Source organism: Thermobia domestica, chromosome 12 (genome assembly GCF_964235325.1).
Source record: "Thermobia domestica chromosome 12, izTheDome1.hap1.1, whole genome shotgun sequence".
In the NCBI taxonomy this organism is placed as follows: Eukaryota; Metazoa; Arthropoda; class Insecta; order Zygentoma; family Lepismatidae; genus Thermobia; species Thermobia domestica.
In genome coordinates this window covers 9,427,038-9,449,480 of record NC_137465.1, presented here as the reverse complement: position 1 = coordinate 9,449,480, position 22,443 = coordinate 9,427,038, and the positions used below count along the sequence as shown (strand labels likewise).

Here is a 22,443-nt window from a genome sequence, read left to right as displayed (position 1 = left end):
TAGATGTGAGTATTTTATACGGCCAGTGACAGCGATTAGAAAGACAATGCTAAAGTAATTAATGATAAACGTCTCATCGGCAGGATCTGCACACGAACTTCAACATGGTGAATGTGAGTGAGACTGTACTGAAATAATTAGTGATATAAACGCCTCAGCGGCAGGATCTGGACAAGAACATGAATGCATTGTGAATGTTTTCTGAGTTGTGCTGAATGTGTGATTTGTGCATTGAATGAACTATTTGGTGAAAATACTTGAGACTCATCGAGAGACCATGCGGAGAGGGCCGGTACGATCAAACATGCGTAAACTGTAATAACCTTTCATAATAGAACGGCCAAAGACTATTAAGGGAATGTGACAACTATCAAAATAAAATAATAACATTTGTAAATCTTGTTATCCACGTACTAGCTCACGTTTGTTCCTATTGATATATAAAATCTTAACCGGGAAAATTTCTTATTTGTAATGTTTTCTTTTGCATATGATTTTTTTAAATATAAAGTGGCTGACATGACATTTTTCGAATTTCATTTTTACCTTTATTTTGCCGTCACAGGTGCATCCAATGAACAAGGTTGACTGAAATGAATCATTAATGCTGCAGGTGTAGGAAACATGTAATATTCAGGCACGAAGTTTCCAGTTTGTGATGCACATATGCAAGGTCCTGCCACATGTATAGTACATTGGAATAGAATTGGACACATTGCCTGTAACACGCAAAGTGTGAACTCACCTACATGCAGTGTGCAGGCAATGTACAGATAAATGGGAACATGCAATGATCATGATTGCCAATAAATGGATTAAGCAGATACGTGTAGTGAGTAAATAGCTTAAACAGGTAAATGCAATGGACAAGGTTGATTAGAGTTAAATATAGGCGTAGGGAACATGCAATATCCATACATCAAGTCTCCAATTTGACATGCATATATGCAAGGTGCTGACACATATATACAGAGGCATGTGCAGACCCTTGGATTAGATGGTAGTATTACTCCTTAAAGTATGCAGCCTATTCTAGTAATCGGATTTGAATTTTACACATTTTATTTCTATCTTTTTATTTGAAGTACAGCATCACGCATGACCCACATTTCGTCACTGGTAAGTACTCGATGGGAATTGGGTACATCAGGGACGTACAAGGGAATTTATTTCGGGAGCGGTCCAAATTCGCTAACATCTGTATTTCACATATATTTAACATGTCAATTACATTTTTATCAAATGAAAAGCAGCTGTCGTCAGATCCTCATGAGGTAACGTATATGTCAACTACATGGAATATGCCGGTTACGTACGTGTTTTTCCACTCTTTACATGTTGTTTACACGCAATTTTTCCGGTTACAAGGTTGCAACCCTACCAACATGAAAACTACCTGTTTCCGTGAAATGAACATGCAATGATCTTGAAAAACAAATCGATACGTCTCATGCGTTTAAAAGTGTTCCATTTTCAGGCGCATGTAAAAATATACCTGTTTATGCATGTTTCACAGGCGCATGTAAACCACGTGCATTTTCTGTCTGGGTATGTATGCAGCTCCTGGCCATGGTTAGTGGTGTTAAGTAACTGTTTGGAGTACCTAGGTATAACATACATAACTGTTACAGATAGTTTAATATAGGCTCACAGGAATTAACTTGCCTATACTCCTTATATTTTAGAATTAAACTCATACTTTAATTACTTGGGTATACATGTTTTATGTTGATTGCTAGTCTGTCGCAATAATTGCATTACGTTAGGTGAATTTGCCTACTTTGCTCTTCTTCTTCCATTCAAATTGATGTCATAGCATACGAATTTGCAGGAGCAAGGGAAGGTACGGAATGAGGCCAGTTTACAGAATAAGATTAGACCTTAAACGAATGTTATTTCCTTATTGGTTGTCTCTTTTCATCTAAATTTTATCATTTTGATAGCTTATATTTCATATATATATATTGTTATCCATTCAGTCGTTATTAAAACATTTATTTGGAGTTTCATCGAATTTTTCGTTGAACAAAGAGAGAAAGAAATTGGCAGTATTAGATTTCTATGCGGTGATTTAACTGCGTGTATACTGTGTACTCCAACCGGGAAAATGGAAGAATCGGCCGATACATCCGTGTAAAATAGAGTGATATCAGGAACGTTTTAAGTTATACAGTGACATTAGTTCCCTACAATTAGTGACATTGAAGGGAACAGAGATCGTCTCCGCAAAAGGTGCCGGAATGAAAATGTTTGAGATAGATTGATACTCACATGTTATTGTTCTTTGTTCGCCGAGGTTTCTGTGCGGTAATCGATGTTTTGCTCTGTAGCTGCAACTCAGGTAATGTTATAAACTCTGCATGTTCCAGAAGCTATAAATATACGGAATGTTGACAATTATATGGAAACTAATTCTTCGTCTGAATAATGGAACTATTCAAGCGGGAATCCACTAAATCTTTGTCACATGTTTGTGAAGTTCAGCCTGATCGCTTATCAACGAGTTTACACTTCAGAATAGTAAATTAGTAGTTCATTAATATCAAACTCAACTGTCTATCAAATATCAACATAAGTAATAGTAAAATATCGTAATTTTACCAATGTTTGAAGTAGAAATATTGACTTTAAATATGTTTAATTTTGAATTGTGCCTTTCTTACTGCAACATGTTTAGGTAAATCTTTCCTATGGGAGGAAGCCTTTCCAGGAGCGCCTGACTTGTGCCTGGCCCCGTAACGTTCAGTTGAACCCTCTCATCCTGTAGGTCGTGCACAATTTTATCTCTCTCTCTCTGTTTCGACGTATGTGTTTTATCTAGCGTCCAATTATGCTAGTATCTTAATTATTCTCGTACTTGTTAGTACTCATAAAGGAATGCTCAATTTATAAAAGGGAAGTTCATAGTATCACACAAGTTAATTACATGTATTATTAACTATATTCATTATATATGGTATTTTCATCTTATAGAATTAGTAACGTTCGCCGAGTCAATTACAATGTTGTTACTTCAATGCGGAGATACGTCTGGGCTAGTTAAACTGTCCGCCCTTGTCCATTCAATGTTGGCATTGACTGACGTCGACGTAATTATCTCCTACATAGTTTAGTGAGTTCTGCCTAATTTGAATAAATTTAATTATCTATTGTCAGTATATGTAATGTCCATTTGGTCTATTTAATGCTTATTTTGTCAATTCACGTTCACTTGTCCACCCGATATATATATATCTCATACATCATGTGTCCACCCTGTCCATAAATGTTCACCCGTGAGGGAACGTCGTTAGCGTTTTGCTAACTTGATACACTGCTGTTGTGGTTGTCCTGTCGAGTGTTTCGGCTGTTCACATCATTAAAGCCTTAGTTTTAAAGCTTCCGTGTTAAACTGGTAAACGGGATTCTGACCGTGCGGAAGTTCTATTCAATACTTCAGAGTTGTGTTTCTGATTTGACTTCATTATAATAAGATTGATGTTAAAGTGCGCTTATGTTGTGAAGATGCAGAACGGAGATGAGCGAGTGAAGATTCCTCTATTTTCTTTATGTGTTGAGGGCACCTGAACTGAGTCAGAAATAGTGACACTTCTGCTAACGGACGCCTGTTCGGACGAAACGTAAAATTTATCTTGTTTACTGTTCAATATATGTAACGTGAAGTGTAGTACAAAGTTGATCAGTATTTAACGTAAATATTTATGTAATGAAAGATAGACAGGCAGTCGATTGTGGCTATAAAAAAGTTAAAATTACAAATCCAATATCCCACGGAGTAACAGTAAGTGGTGGGAGAGTTTAACTAAATCATTATTCGGCGTTAAATTACTTCATTATTTGGAACTATTCTTGTGGAATTCACATTCTATTCTGGAAGAATTGTTGTTGTAATTCTACAAATGCTGGCGAAGGATAATTAAGACAGGTAAGCATATAATAATTAAATTGTAACTTGAATTTTTTCTTTTTTACGATTGGATATTTTAAGGAATTTTAAAATCTACTGCCATACGTAACTTTGTCATAATTTGAGAGTGTGATACTAAATACTAAATCCTTTGTTAATACATCTGTTTTTATTTTAATCGAAGAGATTATTTAAAGATTCAAAACCAATTCAAATACGACGTAATTTAATTTAATCATTAGTAAAGCAAAGTGTTACCAAATGTTTTGTGTTATACTGCCTATTACTTCTTTGTCTGAACTGCATTCTCTTGAGGTGATTCTGGTTCTTAAATTCCGTTGGACAAATCACCATCTTCTTGGCTTCTCTCAGAGTTGCTAGGACTCCGAGCCAGGGGTTGAAAGGTTGGTCTAAAAAAAACTGATCGTTACGTAGTAGCGAATTATATTTTATTTTAGATTTTGCTACAGTTTTTGGCGACCCAGCCAGGATTTTGCGGACGGTAGGATTGTGGTGGAGTAAAAGAAGCAATGCTCTTCATATAATGTAATAAAAGGATCATGCTGGAAATAAGAAAAAGAACATTGCTTGCACAAAACGGAAACTATTGGCATCAGAAATATTTATCTACGAGGCATGCGCAGTAACATAATTCAGAATAGTCACTGTTTAGTTCAATAAACGAAGAAAGGCGTATAGAAAGCAAACATGTCACGTCAACGAGATCGACCAGAGTTGACAACCGGAAGCAGATGTCTAGTAATACAGCAACTTTGGTTAAATTGATAATTCGTTCTGTAGAGCAGAGAAAGACTTACTAACCCGATAATATAGGCACAAATGGATGTAACTGTGAGTACTACAACTTCGATTTAACGAAAGCCGTTTAGACATTCAGTGGTTTGCAGGGTTGTATATTCACTGAAACATAAGACACAATACAAGTATTCATACCTCAGCTTCCAGTAGCTAGATACATGCAATTTCTGGTTAGATACTGAAACTGCTGTCGGATTTTAATACATGACGATTTGCAGGATACAAAATGCTTTGCATTACTTGTTTATTTGTAGACAGCTATTAGTTTACTGTTCTGAAAGGTTGTGTGTAAACTAGGGATCGTCAATTCCGGAATTTTTACCTTCCGGACTCCCGAAAATAAAACCGGACAAATTCCGCAATTCGGAAAAAATCGATTTTTAAAAAAACCGGAATTCGAAAAAATCCGGATTTCCCCCCGAAATCCGGTTTTTTTCTGAATTCCGGATTGTTTCCGAGTTCCGGATTTTCTGAATTCCGGCTTGTTTTGGAGTTCCGGAATTTTTCTCAATTCCGGAGTTTAACTGAATTCCGTAATTTTCCGAAATCCGGAAAGTGAAAGTTCCACTTCCGGAAAATAAATTTATCTTGGTTAATATGTATCGCGGCGGACATAAGTCTTTGATCAAGTAATGGCGACTGCTTTGAAACAAATGCAGAGTATGAGAATTAAACCTGTTATATCTGTAGTTTCGTGTGGAGGAAAAACAACTTGTGAACCAAAAGTTTAAGAACAACTCAAGTTATTAATATAAAGTTTGCCGAAGATTATTCAGTTATATCATCATAAAAGAAATACGAAAGATTTTGAATCGAAGAAATATAACATACAACTTTGCAAGCGGGGGCAAAGAAACCTAACGTAACCAGACTAAAGACGAATCGTTTACCGCGTAGCGATCGCCGTTCAGTTGTCAAGGCGCTTGTTCGAATCCATGTCGCACGATTTTTTTTTTACTTTAGGATTTTTGATGGCGATTGATTGGTAATGACATACATTTTATTATATTCAGATATTTGAATACTCGGATGTTTCAATACTTGAAGTATGAAATCTTCAGGAATATAAAATAGTAATAATAATAAACTAATAATTATTATCTCGTAGAAGATTAAAATCTAGGAGCTAATTATCGCTCAAGTCATACCATTACAAGCAGAAACGTGATATTTGGAAAGAATATTTCGGTTTTGTTTAATGTTGCCCACGAGAAGAGGAATTTCTCATCTCGTTTCTAAAACAAACAAAATAACATGAGAATTAACATTTTACATTCGAGACGGAACAAGGGTAACTCAAATTATCGTCTCGTTTGGAGATGAGAATCGAGACGAGACGAAAAGTATCGCAAACATGTCTCGTCTTGTCCCGATTCTCGAAATAGTGTATGTCCATTCTTTAAGTAACAATTGCTCTGTAGACTGAATCTTACAGGCTATTTTGTTACTTTGTATTTCAGAGCTCATTGAATTATGGTCTGTGTAGGTATTTTTGTAGCAGAGCTTTTATATTTACCTCTGCATGTCCTAAAAATTAGCTTATTATATGCCTTACTGTTGCGTGATATTGTTATTTTCCTTAAAACCTACAGTAGACTACTTTCTACATGAAATTTTACTGAAACGCTTTAGTTTAAAATGTGGGTAGTTGCACAGGTGTGTCTTGGAAGGTACGGAACCCTTTCCGCGAAATATCTACTTTTAAGTAATTTTTCCAAATTTTAGGGCAAGTTTAAAACTTTTAATAACATTATTATTATTATTATTATTATTATTATTATTACTGAGGTGTGAATTGAATGCTTCATCCTGTTCCACCCAGCTCCTGCCTAGTACGCATTGTGCTGGACAAACAACGTGTGTGTGTAGGTTTTCTCCGGGTTCCGCTTCCTCTCACTGTATTTCAAAATCTCTTTCATTCTCATCATTGATATCTTCTGTAGCTTAGCCGGCATAAGTATTAGTTGAAAGCAAATTTTCTTAGGGCTCTTGTGAGCTCAATAGCCCTACTTTTTACATGAAATTTGCCTGGAAATATTCCGTTTAACATTTAGCTAGTTGTAGGGACGTATGCAGAGGGTATGTCCTGATGATCCTGATACTTCTCTCCAATCCCGACAATTTTGTAACTTTTGCCTAACACTAGGGGCGAATTTAATACAATCTGCTCTCATACAGAATTTATCTTCTACATTCTTATTATTATTATTATTATTATTATTATTATTATTATTATTATTATTACTTAATATTAGAGACCTCAATATTACGTTCTATGAAAGAGCAAATAAGCATACTGAAGTTATGAAAGATTAAAAGAATTTTTTGGATCCTCTATAAGGATGAATTGCCTTATAAGAGATACTTTGAAAAGCGAAGAGGGCGGAAAAGAAGGTGTCAGCTACTGGACAATATGAAAATCGAACCTTCGGATGACTTGAACAGAAACTAAGTAGAATTTGTCATCATCACGATACATAGTAACGCCCTTTCTTTGGGTAAAAGACTTTGAATGATGTATGCGTTATATTGATATTTTAACAAAATATGCATACAAATATATATAAAAAAGAATAGTTCCTATTTACAAAATTTAGTTGAATAGATATATGGAACGGGTTGGAAATGACAAACAAAATTATTATTACTATTTCTAGTAAGAGTGGAAGAACTTAGAAACAATTCCACAATAATACAATAACGTTTCAGACACATTTATGACTCATACTTTGTATTCCTGAATTGTTTGCTAAACGCTAAGTTTTCAGAGGGTGCGAATCGAGATTGTAGACTGTGACGTCATGTTAGTATTTCTCCTGTGAAGGAAGTCCTTTCAACTCTTAACTTGTAAGAACGAGAGAAATTGACTATTTTTCGTGTTAATATACGTCAGAAATATCAACATTGTAAATGAAAAAAATTTTTCTTAATTTCCTCACAGGGAATCGATCCGCGGACACCTAAGTTACGAAACGAATGCTCAAGCCACTACCCTAAGACTGCTGTGTTACGTAAGAGTCAAGAAACATTCGTCTATGTAGCAAATTACACACGTTTAGGATTCTAATATTTTATTAATTATGAAACACTGATTTCGGTCATGACAAAATACTATAGTCCAGAGAATTCAAATTTAAATTTTAAAAGACCTACAAACACGCAAGAAGATGAAGAGAAAGTGGTCTTAAGAGTAATTCGAATCCTTAACCTGAAGCCTGAGAACACTTTTTTTCTGATTCACCGAAAGTATCTCCGTAATTTATCTCTATTATATTCGATTATTCTGGTTTTACAGTTGTTTCCTTTAACCTTGAACGACAGGGATACGAACACAGATACATCGATAACATTTAATATTTCAAAGGCTCTCCCACCAGGAATCGAAACTGAGATCCCGCCTACTAAACTGATGGATGGGGTACCTGGTTCGTTCCCAAGGTAAGTAAGCTTAAGACGGACAACATCGTGCTCGACGGTTTTTTCGAGACAGTCCCACTTTCTCATTCCGTCAATTCGTACATCAGAATTCACTTGGTTTAATCACAGTCTTTCTCAACCTGGCAGGCATAATCGTCGGATGTTAAACGAAAAGATTACATTTTCAAGCTGTTAACACAAACCAATCCGAACCGAACAACATTTGTATTTTCTTTTGCTTATTAACGTGTTTTCGCAAAAAATATATAGAGAAAAAGCTTGGGGAATCGTAATTCCATTCAAAAGTGAAACAGCAGACTCATAACACCTTAACCTAAAACTAAACCATTACATATCGTTTGGAACTTTTCCAAAATATATACGGATATTCTGACAAGTGGCAATATATAGTGTCTGTTTTGAAACAAAACTCAACCAAATTACGGTTCGTTTTCTGAAATAAACGGACACATTGTGTTTGAAGCTTAAACCAAACCCAAACCAGTTAACCGAGTCGTATGTCAATGAAAACTTGACCTACGACCCACTGATCCACCACCCGTCGTGATCCACTCTGACTCATGACCCACCATGAACCACTGTTCCAGCAAAACACATCGTCATCAACTCTGACACATGATCCACGGCCATGATCAACTCTACCGACTAAAGAGTTTACACTTACAATAAAACCAGGTTCTGAAATTATAACTAATCGGAGTTTGAATTTCTACGGTGAATTGCTCAAGCACCGCTCTGTTACAATAACGATGGATCTGACCTTTACGATATAAAATGGTAGTGTTTGTCATGGGCAAAATTAAATGAATTTCAATTATCATGCTCTAATTATTTCCTTGTTGAATTCTTGATACTTTTCAGTGGAAAAACGGCTGAAATTATTAAAGTCCCAAATCAAGGTAAGTAGACCAACGTACAGAAGCTTACATTACAAATTTTATGTCTATTTTTCTCAGAACTTTATGGGTTGATTGCCCTATGCTTTAAGCGCTCCACATAATAAACAAGCTTCAACAATTATTATAGTACAAAGCGCATGGTAAGTGTACATGGATATATGATACGAAGCACTGTATTGTTTGTTTCTCAACTACGAGTAATATCGATCGTTTTCGATTATTTTTATAAACTAATCCACTATAAATTTACCATATATACAAAGTGCCGCCCTCTCCATGAAGGAGAAGTTTAAAAAATGCTAGAAGACGTTCTGTTTATTTTCAATAAAGAGTTAATATACTGAATTTCAGCTCCGTAAGTTGAACGGCTTGTGAGATACTCAATTTTTCGCATAAATTCGTATTCCCAGTATCCCTTAGGAAATTATTATAATAAAAGCAGTATGGTAACATCCCAATTTGGATTAAGGCCTAACTATATACCAAACTTCATTTTATTTGACTGCTATTTGGCCGTGATGATTAGGCACACATAGTTACATTCAATTTTTTACATAATAATTTAAATATTATACAGTGATTCAAAAATGTATTTTTTCCAGTAGTTAGCTCCTCTAAAAACTCAGGCTGTGTGTCTCGAAAGCAAAGTAGTAATATAAGTCATATTGCTCTTATTACAATTACAAATATCAATATCCAACAATGCCTCAAGCTTTACTTTTTCACTTCGAGATACTCATCTCATGTAAGTAAAAATAAACAAATGAAAAAGGAAAATGGAGGCCTTGAAAGTAAAACGTAGACAAATTGACCAGTGTTCAGAAGCATATTTTTAAATCACGCTCGGCCCTACTAATAGGAGCTAAATACGTGGTTCTGGTTAGTCGGTGTTATCAGTTTCTCGCCATGTACCATAAATATAGCAGAAATCAAATGGCTGTTACTGGTGGTCTTCGTGGGCGAGCGTAGTGGCGCATGAGCTAGTAATTTCAGTTGCTTTCTGTGTGGGTTCAAACCCGGACCAAAGAATTCTTTATTTTTATAAAAAATAACACTCAAAAAAGTGATTTACTTACCTTACGTGTGCAGTTTTGCTATACGATTCCACTGTATAAGTAGTGGTAGTAGTAATAGTAAGAGTAGTAGTAGTAGGAGGAGGAGGAGGAATGGGTTAGAAGCCCCGCGGGGCTCGTTTTGTTCCACCTTGACTGCCATGATATAAATTTAACCTCAATTTCTTCTTCAATTCCAACAAAGTGGCCATTTTCTTCTATGGCTACTATAAGACAATACATACACCAGGTCTGGACAGTCGCAAACTGCAACCAATCAGAAACGTGTTTTAGTTTCTATGGCTAGGGTCGAGGGTGAAGAAAAATATGCTGTTCAGAAGATGCTGTCTACAACTGCAGTGAGCAGAGTTGGTCGGTGGGTCAGAGATCATGGTGGGTGGTGGATCACATACTGTTAACCCACAACCCACTGACCCACTCAGAAAACGACTCACCGTCCCACACAAACAATGGTAGAATACGTATAGTACCCAGATTGTAGTTGATGTTACTATTGTCGCGTGAAATCAACTGCCATTATGTAGTTCAAATTTGGAGATAAAACCTCTATAGTCCGCTCTTTCCGCCTATATATATAGGGCGTTAATGAACTAGACCGACAAACCGAAAAATTGTAAGAGGTGATTCCTCACAGCAAAATAAGTCAAAAAGTTTCTATGGACCTGTGGGAAAATTGCATATTTTCAGAGCTATGGTTGTCCAAAATCGCGGAAAAAACAAATTTTAAGAGGCCCTATTTCGAATTCGAGAAATCGTGGAGTGGCGGTTCTTATTAGCGTAAAGGACGTCATACCTATACATTCCTGAAATTCATATTTCATTAATGTTCAATGGGTGTGATGAATATTTCCTGCAGGGTGAAATTCCCAGACATGCCATCAACCAGCTCTCACTTTATGATTGGTCCAAACTAGGCAAACGATATGCCTGGCAGTCGTAACACGGAATCCTTTGGCGCGAAGTCGGAAGTGTTAAGAATCGTCAACAACACGGTCTCTCGTCCTCGGAAGAAAGAATGCTGCGACTTTTATTTCTTTCACACTTGTAAGTGAAGATATCGTGAAAAATACTATGACGAAATACATCGCATCACACGTTATTCCGAACACAAAAAACCATGGAGCTGCAGGTTCCTAACACTTCCGACTTCCTTCTGAAGCACTGGATGTCGATTGTTGTCAAGGCTTACCTCCTGTCTCCTTTGGACCCTCCTTGAAATCAAGGTATATCTGAAAAATCTATTGAGAGGATATTTGAGAATTATACCCTGCATGGAATACTGTGCACACCCATTGAAAATTGATGTAATATACTTTTTTGAATTGTGTATGCGTAACTTCCTTTACGCTGATAACGACCACCATCAATAGTTTCTGGAATTCGAAATACTGCCTGTTGAAATTTAACTTTTTCGCGATTTTGAACAACCCTAGCTCTGAAACTATGCACTTTTCGCAGAGAGGTCCATATAAACTTTTTCTCATCTTGATCTGAGGAATCACCTCTAACAATTTGTCGATATAGTTCATTAACACCCTATATATATCGGCTGTTCCAAAACAACAAAGACAACATTTGGGGGGTGATTCCTAACACCAATATTACACAAAAAGTATAGACCATCCTGGGTGCACAAATGCTTCCTTTCGGAGTTACAGGCTGCCGAAAACAAGAAAAAATGAACTTTAAAAGGACCATAACTCCAAAGCAATGGGACACGTTTTAGACATTTACGGGGGTGTCCCGAGAAAACTCACGAGCACATGCTGCCCATCACAAGCTTACTTGCCTTGGGAACGAAATTACTTACCTTGATTTCGGACTTTAAAATGTTATCCGTTTTTCCGCTGAAAACTATCGATAATTCAACAAGGAAATATTTAGACCATGGTAATTAAATTGAAATTCACCGTAATTTTACCGATGACAAACAATACCATTTTATATCGTAAAGGTCAGATCCATCGTTATTGTAACAGAGTGCTGCTTCAGCGATTGACCGTAGAAATTCAAACTCCGATTAGTAGAATTCCACAACCTGGTTTTATTGCAAGTGTAAACTCTTTAGTCGATAGAGAAGAGGCCGTGGAACAAATGTCACAGTTGATGACAATGTTCTGGTGTGTCAGTGGTTCATGGTGGGTGGAGGGTCGGAGTGGTTCATGGTGGGTGGTGGGTGGGTCATGCGTCAGTGGTTCACGATGGTGGTGGGACAGTCGGTCGTAGGTCGCGGTGTGTAGTAGGTCGTGGGTCAACTTCTTATTGACTCACTACTCGGTTAACTGGTTTGGGTTCGCTTTAAGCAGACCGTGTCCACTGTTTCCAAAAACGAACCGTAATTTGGTTGAGTTTTGTTTCAAAACAGACACTATATTGTCATTTTTCAGATAATACGTATATATTTTTTTGGAAAAGTTCCAAACGATATGTAATGGTTTAGTTTTAGGTTAAGGTATTATGAGTCTGCTGTTTCACTTTTGAATGTAATTACGATTCCCCATGTTTTTCTTCTATATATTTTTGTGAGAACATGTCAATGAGCAACAGCAAATACAAATGTTTTTCGGTTCGGATTGGTTTGGGTTAACAGCTTTAAAATGTAATCTTTACGTTTAATGTCCTACGATTATGTCTGATAAGTTGAGAAAGACTGTGATTAAACCAAGTGAATTCTGATGTACAAATTCGTAGAATGAGAAAGTGGGACTGTCCCGAAAAAAACCCTCGAGCACGATGTTGTCCGTCTCAAGCTTACTTGTCTTGGGAACAACCCAGGTACCCCACCCACCACATAGTTTAGTAGGCGGGGTCTCAGTTTCGATTCCTGATGGGAGAGCCTTGAAATATTAAATGTCATCGATGTATCTGTGTTCGTGTCCCTGTCGTTCAAGGTTAAAGGAAATAACTGTAAAACCAGAATAACCGAATATAATAGAGATAAATTACGGAGATACTTTCGGTCTTTTTAAAATTTCTCGTTCTGCTATGGGGCATAAACCCGTTCCTTTCTAAACTACAAAAATGTTAAAAAAAAAAAAAAAAACACAAACTCTATCCAAATATTAGTGAAATGCACGTGGACAATAATTTAGCTACAGAATATACGAGGGAAGTCCAAAAATAAGTTTCCCCATTAAGGATGGATTATTAATGGACAATGAAACATTATTGTTTAAGAAACTTTCAAACAAATAACAAGCCGAAGTAGAACTAACTATGTAGAAAAAATGGAAAAATATTAGAGCTGGTACCTCTAATTTTCGGTAAAGGAAGCTTTGCAAAAATTATGCAATTATCTGAACGTTTATACACTTTCTCGAAAAGAGACTAATCGACAGAAACTGTATAAATCCCAAAGAAGTCGATTTTTGCTAAGGACTCACCGTACAGTACGTACCAAGTAGTATCTAGTGTGAGTATGAACTGTGGACTTAAAAAGCATTCTGTCGGGGCACGAGTTTTCAGTTCTGAATTCGGTAGCCAGATCGCAAAGTTAGCCGCATTTGGCAAATAAAGTAAAGGCCACATGTCTATCTTCAAAACTAAAAGATATAGCTGTCAATGGTGACACGAAATTTCGAACTTGTTCTAAGTTTAAATGAATATGGGTCATTTGTATGACTTGCTGGTAAAATATATGTAGAACAAAGTGTGTCTGTCGAGAAAGAATTCCAACCCTGCCTCTTACATTATTCTTCGGTAAAAGACGGATAAGGTATTGTACTGAAGTTCTTCAAATTTATTAGAGGCAAGGAGTGTTAGAAGTCAAAATATCTTGGAACTTCATACTTTTCAGAAGATAAAACAAAGAGAAAACTGATTAAAAGAAAATATGAGGGCGGGGTGAAAAGTTCTCGGCCTGACAATGAAAGATTGCGAATTTCAGTTCAAAAATTATTTTATTTTTCGACATAATCTCCCTTAACTTCAATACACTTCGTCCAGCGTTTCTCCAACATCAGTATTCTTTCCCGGAAGTGAGAGTCCGGAAGGTTGTGAAAATAGTCATCCACGACCATCTCAACTTCTTTATTCGATGTGAAGCGGTTCCCAGGAGAAAAAAAAAAAAACCTTCAAGTTTGGGAACAAATAGAGGTCCGATGGTGCCAAATCAGAATATGAGGGATTGCCAAGCAAATCGTACCCCAAATACAGTTTTCCCATCGCCAACGCACCCTTGTGCACAGGTGCGTTGTCCTGGTGAAAGATTAATTTCTTCAAGCCAGACTTCTCGCGAACTTTGGCATCCAGCTGGTCAAGAACGTTGGAGAAATATTCGCCTGTAATTCTTCTCCCTTGTACAAGGTAATCAATTAACAGGATCCCCTTTTGCATCCCAAAACACACTGGCCATGACCTTTGTGGCCAATACGATCGTCTTCGCTTTCTTCGGCGCTGCACCACCGGCTTCCACTCAGTGCTTGGACTGCTGTTTCATTTCTAACGTGAACCCATGTCTCATCCATTGTCACAAATCACCACACACAATCGGTCGGATCCCATTTGAATCGGTCCAAAGATTGCTACGAAAATAGTTTTCGCATCTGCTCTTGGTCGGAGGTCAGTAAATGCACCACCCATCTTGCGCAGAGCTTTCGCATCCCTAGTTCTGTGTGCAAGATGTTTCGCACCCGTTCCTCAGATATCCCCACACTCAGCTATCTCACTCACCTTCACTCGCCCGTCGTCCAGCACGATATCATGCACTTTTTTGATTGTTTCCGGTGTGGCTGCGGTTTTCGGTCTTCCTTCACGTGGGTCATCTTCGAGGGATACGCGACCACGTTTAAATTCAGCTATCCACTTTTTAAGGGTTGACATGGAAGGAGCAGAGTATCCCGTAAACTTTTGTCAACTTCGGATGAATTTCCGTAGAGGTTAGTTCATCCAGAACGAAAAAATTGATTACTGCACGATATTGAAGTTTATCAATTTTCACAACTAACACGCAAGACGTCTAACTGCAACAATACCTGCACACAAACTACTTGAGAAAAAAAGGTGACACTTATACGAACAACTGAAAAGCGCTCCTAGGCAAGAACAATAAAATTTTGCTGATTAGAGTGCCATCTATGGGTCAGGCCAAGAACTTTTCACCCCGCCCTCATTGTGAGTGCCTTTCAACCTTAACCAAGTGGCATGCTACCCGTCTCCCTTTACTTCTCAAATTCCCACACTTCCCACTGGGTCGGACACGAGTGAAACTCTCCTCAACTAGTATTTATATATTAAAATACTAGATTTAAATGTTTGCGGTCATGAAAAGTTTATGTGTGTGGGGCCAATTCTTTCGACAGTGAGTACTCGGCAACCAAAGGCTCTACAAAGATGCCGCTTTCACTGATCGATTGGAACTTTTGAGCAGACTCTTCAGTTCAAATTAATTAAAAACAAAAAGTGGCCGTTATTTCTTTATTACATTTTTTAGGAGAACACTGGAAATGTTGATTTTTTTTTAAAAAAAATTAACATATCCTACGAATTATACATTCCCACATAACATAGTTATATACAGGGGTCGAATATCTCTCAGGAGTTTGTTTCATGACCAAATGATAATGAAAAACGAAAGATAACCACTTCTCCAGTCTAAGATGAATCTTTATTCTTTGGAGTGTTTTGCCCAATGAACACTATATATCACTGACATAATTAATTGTGTGTGTTGTGTATTTGCTTATTACATACTGCTCAAATATTGAAAACGGAGCGATATATTGAAAAAAATAATCGAAAAAATCTCCCCTTCATGGTAGCCCTTGCCGATCCCATGTCCTCCACTTGTGTCTGTAAAGGGACATATACAAATGTTCTTCGGAATGACAAGGATATTCATGTTCATATGCGAATGATGCGCTGTGTAGAGAGCGCAGGTTCACATGGTTACCTAATAAAATAAAATTTTAATAAATAGGATACAGTTGTCAATGAATTCGGAGGTGACTTTTACGAAAAAAAAAAAAAAATACATATTTGTAGCCAAAATATGCATGTCGACCTATAACGTACCTGTATATATTATCGATAAAGAAAACTTTTAACATCGCTACTATAACATGAGCTTTAAAGACACTACGAGATGATAGGCAACCACTGTGCTTATTGTACTCGTACTGGACTTTTCTCAACCTCGCATGGATTATTACCCAGAAATCTTCCAAATCGTCCCCCATTGTGCTCAATAGCCCCAGACACCAGTAGAATATGCCATATAAACAACGGTAGTGAGATCACTCAGTTGATTGACCACGCAAATATTTTTGTCAGCTGTGTTGCACCATGCCTTTATCAGTTGTTTCGGATGAATTTTACAATTCCCGCTCCAGCTGGTATCTTTACCTGGACACAAGAAACTGTATTAATTTATTTTAACAAAACAGGGCATTACTCGAGCATATGATTCTACCAAATTTTGACGCAATTCTTAGTTTTAGGTTAGGTAAGGCTTTGTATTTCTTTTCACAGAGCATCCACAAAATGACGAGCTTCATTGTTGCTATCCAAATTGACTTCAGGAGGTTTCAGTATAAATACAGTGTGCGCGTAATGGCATAAAATCTAAAGTGCATATAACACGAACAGGGTGCATTGATTTAAATCACTTGATTTTGTAAGTAAAAATCCTTGATTGAAACCAAATTTCGAAATAAATTATTCGATTATGGAAGATAATAATCATAATACAATGAGACCCAAATGTATGTACAGCAACAGCACAGTATAAAAACTAGTGTTTCATGCAGAGGATGATTAGGGAAACCCATTTTGAACGGGTAACGGGGGAATCCTGCTTTCTTCTCTTCGTAACATTCCTTAACTATTTCACTCGGAAAAATCGCCATGGACATTTAGGACGAGAATTCATTTGTGCTTGCGTCTGCTTGTTTGATCTTTGGTAATAGTGGCGTATTTGGAGGGATCTGACTCCTCGAAAACTTATAACTTCAGATAAAATGTATATGTATTTCCTGCCGTAAGCTAGTTCTGATTTTTTAAAAATATGTCCCTGCCAAATATCAGGAATATTTGTTTTAAAAAAAAAAGTTATATCGATATACGTTGCTGTGCTGTTTCTTTAGTGCTTAAGAAACATTGTTTGAGGTTGAAATAGGTTAAAGATTGGGGATTAATTCAACATTCAACCACAATACTTTTACTTACATGGCATAATTCACATTTAATACTAAATCCTAATGCTTTTACTTCACTTCACGACTTGTACGAGGGTCATTACGAAAGTTTTGAGATGTGAAATAATTTACATACTTAAAATCAATTTAACACTTACATTTTCTCAAAGTATTCACCATTACACTGTACACACTTTTGCATCCTCGAAAATTACTTTTGGAAGCAGTGTTGCCAGTCTTTTTCTTCAAGTGTTGAAAGTTCATTCTCATAAACCACTACAGCTTATTCAGGGCTGCAAAATCTCTTCCCAGGCATGTGATCTTTCATCCTGGGAAAAAGAAAAAAAACACATGGGGCCAGGTCAAGGCTATACGGAGATGAGTCATAAGTTTGACCTCCGTAGATTCTAAAAACTGAATTGTGATGTTGGCCGTGTGTGCGGACGCGTTGTCATGATGAAGCAGGATCCCACGCAATCCAGTTCTTGGACGCCGTTCCCGAAGCTTCTGGAACACTTTTGTTAGGCAAACAGTGGTGTACCACTCAACAGTAACAGTCCTTTATTCTTCAAGTGGAACAGTTGCAACATGGTCAGATTTGGAGAAGAAAGTTGCGACCATCTTCTTCCCCACACTTCGCGGTCGCTTCACTTTCGTGGGTGGATTTCCGTCTGGAAAGTTCCAAACTGTAGACTGGCGTTTATTTTCAGGGTCAAATTGATAGATCCAAATCTCATCACCAGTAACAATGCCACAGACGTGTCGAGAATTGCCTCCATCAAATCTTGCAAGCATTCCTTCACACCATTCCACACGCATGCGCTTTTGCTGTTCAGTCAAAGTGTGAGGCAGGCAACGAGATGAAACCTTCCTGAGCCGAAGATGATCATGAAGAATTTTTGTTACTGCTGGCAATCCCATGTTCAGTGCAGATTCAATGTCCTTGAAAGTTGTTCGAGGATTTTCTCGAATCATTTGTTCCACAGCGGCAATATTTTCATCTGACACAGCTGTTGCCGCACGTCCAGCTCTCTCTCCATCTTTAAGCGATGTCCGGCCTCTTCTGAATTCACCAAACCACCGAAAAATTGTAACACGGGAAGGAGCAAGGTCCCCAAATGCCACCTGCAAACGGTCAAGGCTTCGTGTCTCGTTCAAACCACTTTTGAAATCGTAAAGGATCATTGCCCGAAAATGTTCCCTTTCCAGCTCCATTCTAGACAGCCGAATACTGCTCACATCAACAAACAAGTGAAGGCGATACGGCCACGCGTTGAAACTTGCTTCGCTTCTTCGCTCTGGATACCATTACCGAACGCAATTGTTGGAATTCAAATACTGTGCCACAACAATGCGTATCTCGAAACTTTCGTAGTGACCCTCGTATTACACGAGGAAGAAGCTTTGATTTAAATTAGAAAATCGTATTACACGAGGAAGAAGCTTTGATTTAAATTAGAAAAATCAACAAAAATTATTTTTTAAAAAAACTATTTTTTTCCACTCTGGTAGCGAGGCGATGGGTCCGTAGGGAGCAGGCGTGTCAGCTACGGGGGTATACGCATAAAAGAGGACAGTGAAAGAGAACACTTATACATACAATACTTTCACTATTGCTCAAAATTTATTCGATATGCCGTGCACTGACAGTAATTACTTATATTCACAGTCATTCCTTCATGAAAAATGTTTTACATCGTACTTTACCTATAAATTTTCTATTTGGTAGAACCGTCTGCTCGGGTGAACCCCAAAAAAGATCCCAATTCTGTAAGCTAACCCCACCCTACTCTACTATACCCCTTTCCAGCGGTCCTACTTATAAATGCACAGTGGCCGCTCCAGCTTTTCTCCTTTGTAGACACAGGAAATTACATTCGATTAATTTCAACGAACAAGTTCTAACTTTCGTAACATCAAGCTAACCTGACCCTACTTTACACTACGTTTTAGTACCATATCCTACTCTACTACATCGTTTTGAAAGGTTTCAACTTAACGATGCACAGCTGGAGCGTTACCGGAAAGTTTGCCCCCTTTTTTTCTATCAAATTAACCAATTCAGAACCTTAATTTACATGTATAACATCTTCCTTGCGTGCTATCCTATTTTGTGGGGCACAGTTTTGTAAAATTTACGTAACAAATATGAATTGTGATTTTGAACGAGGAACATAGTGTAAGAAATCGGAGCAAATGGGAATCTTATCTGTAACATGCGTAAAATGCAAGAATACGTATGCTGCATCTGTAAGTACATAAGAACGTATTGATAAACATGAAGCCATACCACACAGAACTTTAATCGTGATCCTTAGTGATCGAAATACATGAAAGGTGTTCGAAAATAGTGTAAGAAAACAACGGAGCTCAATGATGTATCAAACATGAGAGAAAATCGAAGCAAAATTCGAAGTACCGGTATCAGAGATTTGAAAACATTAAACATTTGATTTTAAAGGGATTTCTCACATATATAATACGTTAGTTATGCAAAGTGTTTCACAATCAAGCCATATTGAAGTGAAACGCTATGTGAAAGTAGTATACAAAGTGATCATGGAAATATCTCAAAGCTGTGCCACATGCAAGTCATGCGTTTTTATGAGAAAGTGTTTTCCCATTATCCTTGTTTATGCGTATACCCACCGTCACTCATGCGCATGCTTCATACGGACGCGCGCCCTCGCTAACGCTTAGGCTCCCTGCTACGCTCCTGTCCGGATTGGGTTAAATAGCATTCCTGATTTTTAGTGACTGGCACAAGTTGGTTTGTTAAACTTAAATTCTCTTACTCACTGCAATTTTCATGCCATATGTTCACACGCTGTACTTATATTCAGCCCTCATAAAGTCAGAGTGCACCCAATAATGCCACTCCTCCCATAAGAAACACTTCGTAAGACAGTAAGAGTCCATTTCGTGCTACGAGAGATTTGTATTTCATGAATATAAAGATGCCCCTGTAAAATGGGATAGCACGGTTCCTTGTTCAACACTCCCATGCCTTCCCACATCTCAGGTACAAACACAATGAACGAATACTGATTTGTGTTTCAATTGTTAACGTAGTTAAAGCTGAGTGAATCGTTACTTTTGGCAATTTTAATCTTCAAAACCTATAAACTGTAACTGTCATGAATAAGAACATCGTAAGAAAAGGTACGAAATTTCAAGTATTTACAACACAACACTGCAGACATTAGCACATCTCTAAACCGTAGATTGTTTCTGCAGTTTGCCTACCCTTTTGTAACAAATGATTTCATTAAATTTTTTTGTAACCAACTGTTAAACCACGCCGAGATTTTGAGACACGAAACACAAATAAATTTGGGTTAATTCCTGAACTTGCCATTAGCACGATAGAAGTATTAACATCTGTTCCACAGGTGTAATATTCGGTCTATAAGAGCTCAAAAATTCCATACGCCACGAAAGAATGTATGGAATGCAATGAAGAGCTGTACGGCTATTTTAAACAGCTAGCCTTAGAAAATCAAACCCAATTTAATATCATTCAACAGAAAACAATATAGTATCAGCAATCACGCTTTTATAATTCCAGTAACAATTAAATGTATCATACACCAATCTAATGTTTGACAATTGACACTAGTTTTCACCATATGTAATGAACACCTTATATTTTTTGTCACTCCAAGCAACGCCTTCACTCTTTTAGAATATCTCACCCAAGGTGAATATTAAGTAAATATTAAATATTACAAACATTTTATGCATACCTTTCCTTGTTAATATTCAGCAGACATTACGCCTTTTCTTCTTATAGCGAAGTCAGATATCTTTGCCGGTTTAACACTCGGGATTTGTATTTTTGTTCCTTAAGACACTACAGCATAGCAATGAGCTTTAGGTTTCGATGTTAGTATGAACTATAACCATTCTAGTTTAATAAGTGAAGTAATTTTCATATCTCGATTTCAAAGTTTAAATCTTTACAGTTATTGCCCGACCTAGCAAAGACTAACAAACTGTCGCCATATTGGGCTATCCTAGCGACGTGATACATAAGATTTTCGATTCCGACTAACAAAAATTAAAAGACTACATAATTAGGAACGTTCGGGATGGACTTGTAGAATTTCACTACTAGATGTCAGGAGCGTTAGTTGGAATATGTTGAATTAAAAAATGTGTACATAATTCCCGAAACCAAAATACAGAATTTATTTTTGAAAGCAACAGCATTTGTTTGACACATTATAAATGCAAGGTTCGCTGTAGGATCGGCTCAATTCTGGCACCGGCTCCGGGAATCAAACAAATATTTTAAAAATTAAAATACGAATGCTTAAACTTCTAGTCTTTTATTTTTCCTAAAGCAGATGCAAATATATTGACAAGTGCATACAATCACTTGTAGCTATTTTTAAGCAATAGCAAACATAGTTTTAATCTGGAAATATTGATAGTAAACATATCGCCATTTTGAATCCTGCAATCCAGCATATCTAACGAAAAGAAATATAACTTCATACAGGCCCGTATCCACGGAGGGAATGCGGGCCGAGCTCCTCTTAAAATTTTCACAGTAGGCTTGCAAATGAATTATATTATGGTAAGGGCGGATCCAGGACGGACTTCTGGGGGGGGGGGCGTGAGTTGTAATACCGCTACTTAGAGCTACATTTAAAAGCTTCAAACTCTAAGATGGGTTTTATTTATATTTACAAAATAAGAAAGTTTCCTCTTCTGAGGGGGCAATCGCCCCGATCGCTCCCTTGATCCGCCACTGTATTATGGTTGCATCGGGCCCCGCTAAATTCTACTGTCTACTCCTACATTCTTGGGCTGGCTATGGGCCTCACCATGGGCATCCGAAGGTGGGGGCAGGGTGGGGCCCCGCTCCCCCTCTGGCTCACGAAAATGTATACATAATATAGCAAACCACGTAATATTAAATACCATATGTAACATAGCAACCATGGAGATGGCCCCCTCTAGAAAATCATCTTCGGGCGCCCTTGGGCCTGACTCTATATATGATGTAAAAATTGCGAGTTCAACATCGCAAAAACAGTACACCTTCAGAAACGTGTCCTCTGCCCATAGACATCAACAAGGAAGAAGCTTTGACTCTCTTCGAAATTCAAATGAATCAATAACTTGAATTAACTTTCCGGGCTCAAGCATTTTTTTTAAATTTAATT

General features: G+C 37.4%; 1 protein-coding gene across 3 annotated transcripts in view; it reads right to left on the bottom strand.

Annotated features, from left to right (window-relative positions):
• Positions 1–21,387, bottom strand: part of LOC145666324 (poly(A) RNA polymerase gld-2 homolog A-like) — an 83,495-nt gene extending 62,108 nt beyond the window's left edge. For 2 of the 3 annotated variants that reach the window (XM_081733426.1, XM_081733428.1), the window contains exon 1: positions 21,016–21,385. The gene's annotated coding sequence lies outside the window, so the exon portion shown is untranslated. Of the gene's footprint in view, positions 1–21,015 lie in introns of all 3 variants that reach the window. The other variant, XM_081733427.1, reaches the window with a different exon arrangement.
• Positions 21,388–22,443: the final 1,056 nt, after the last annotated feature.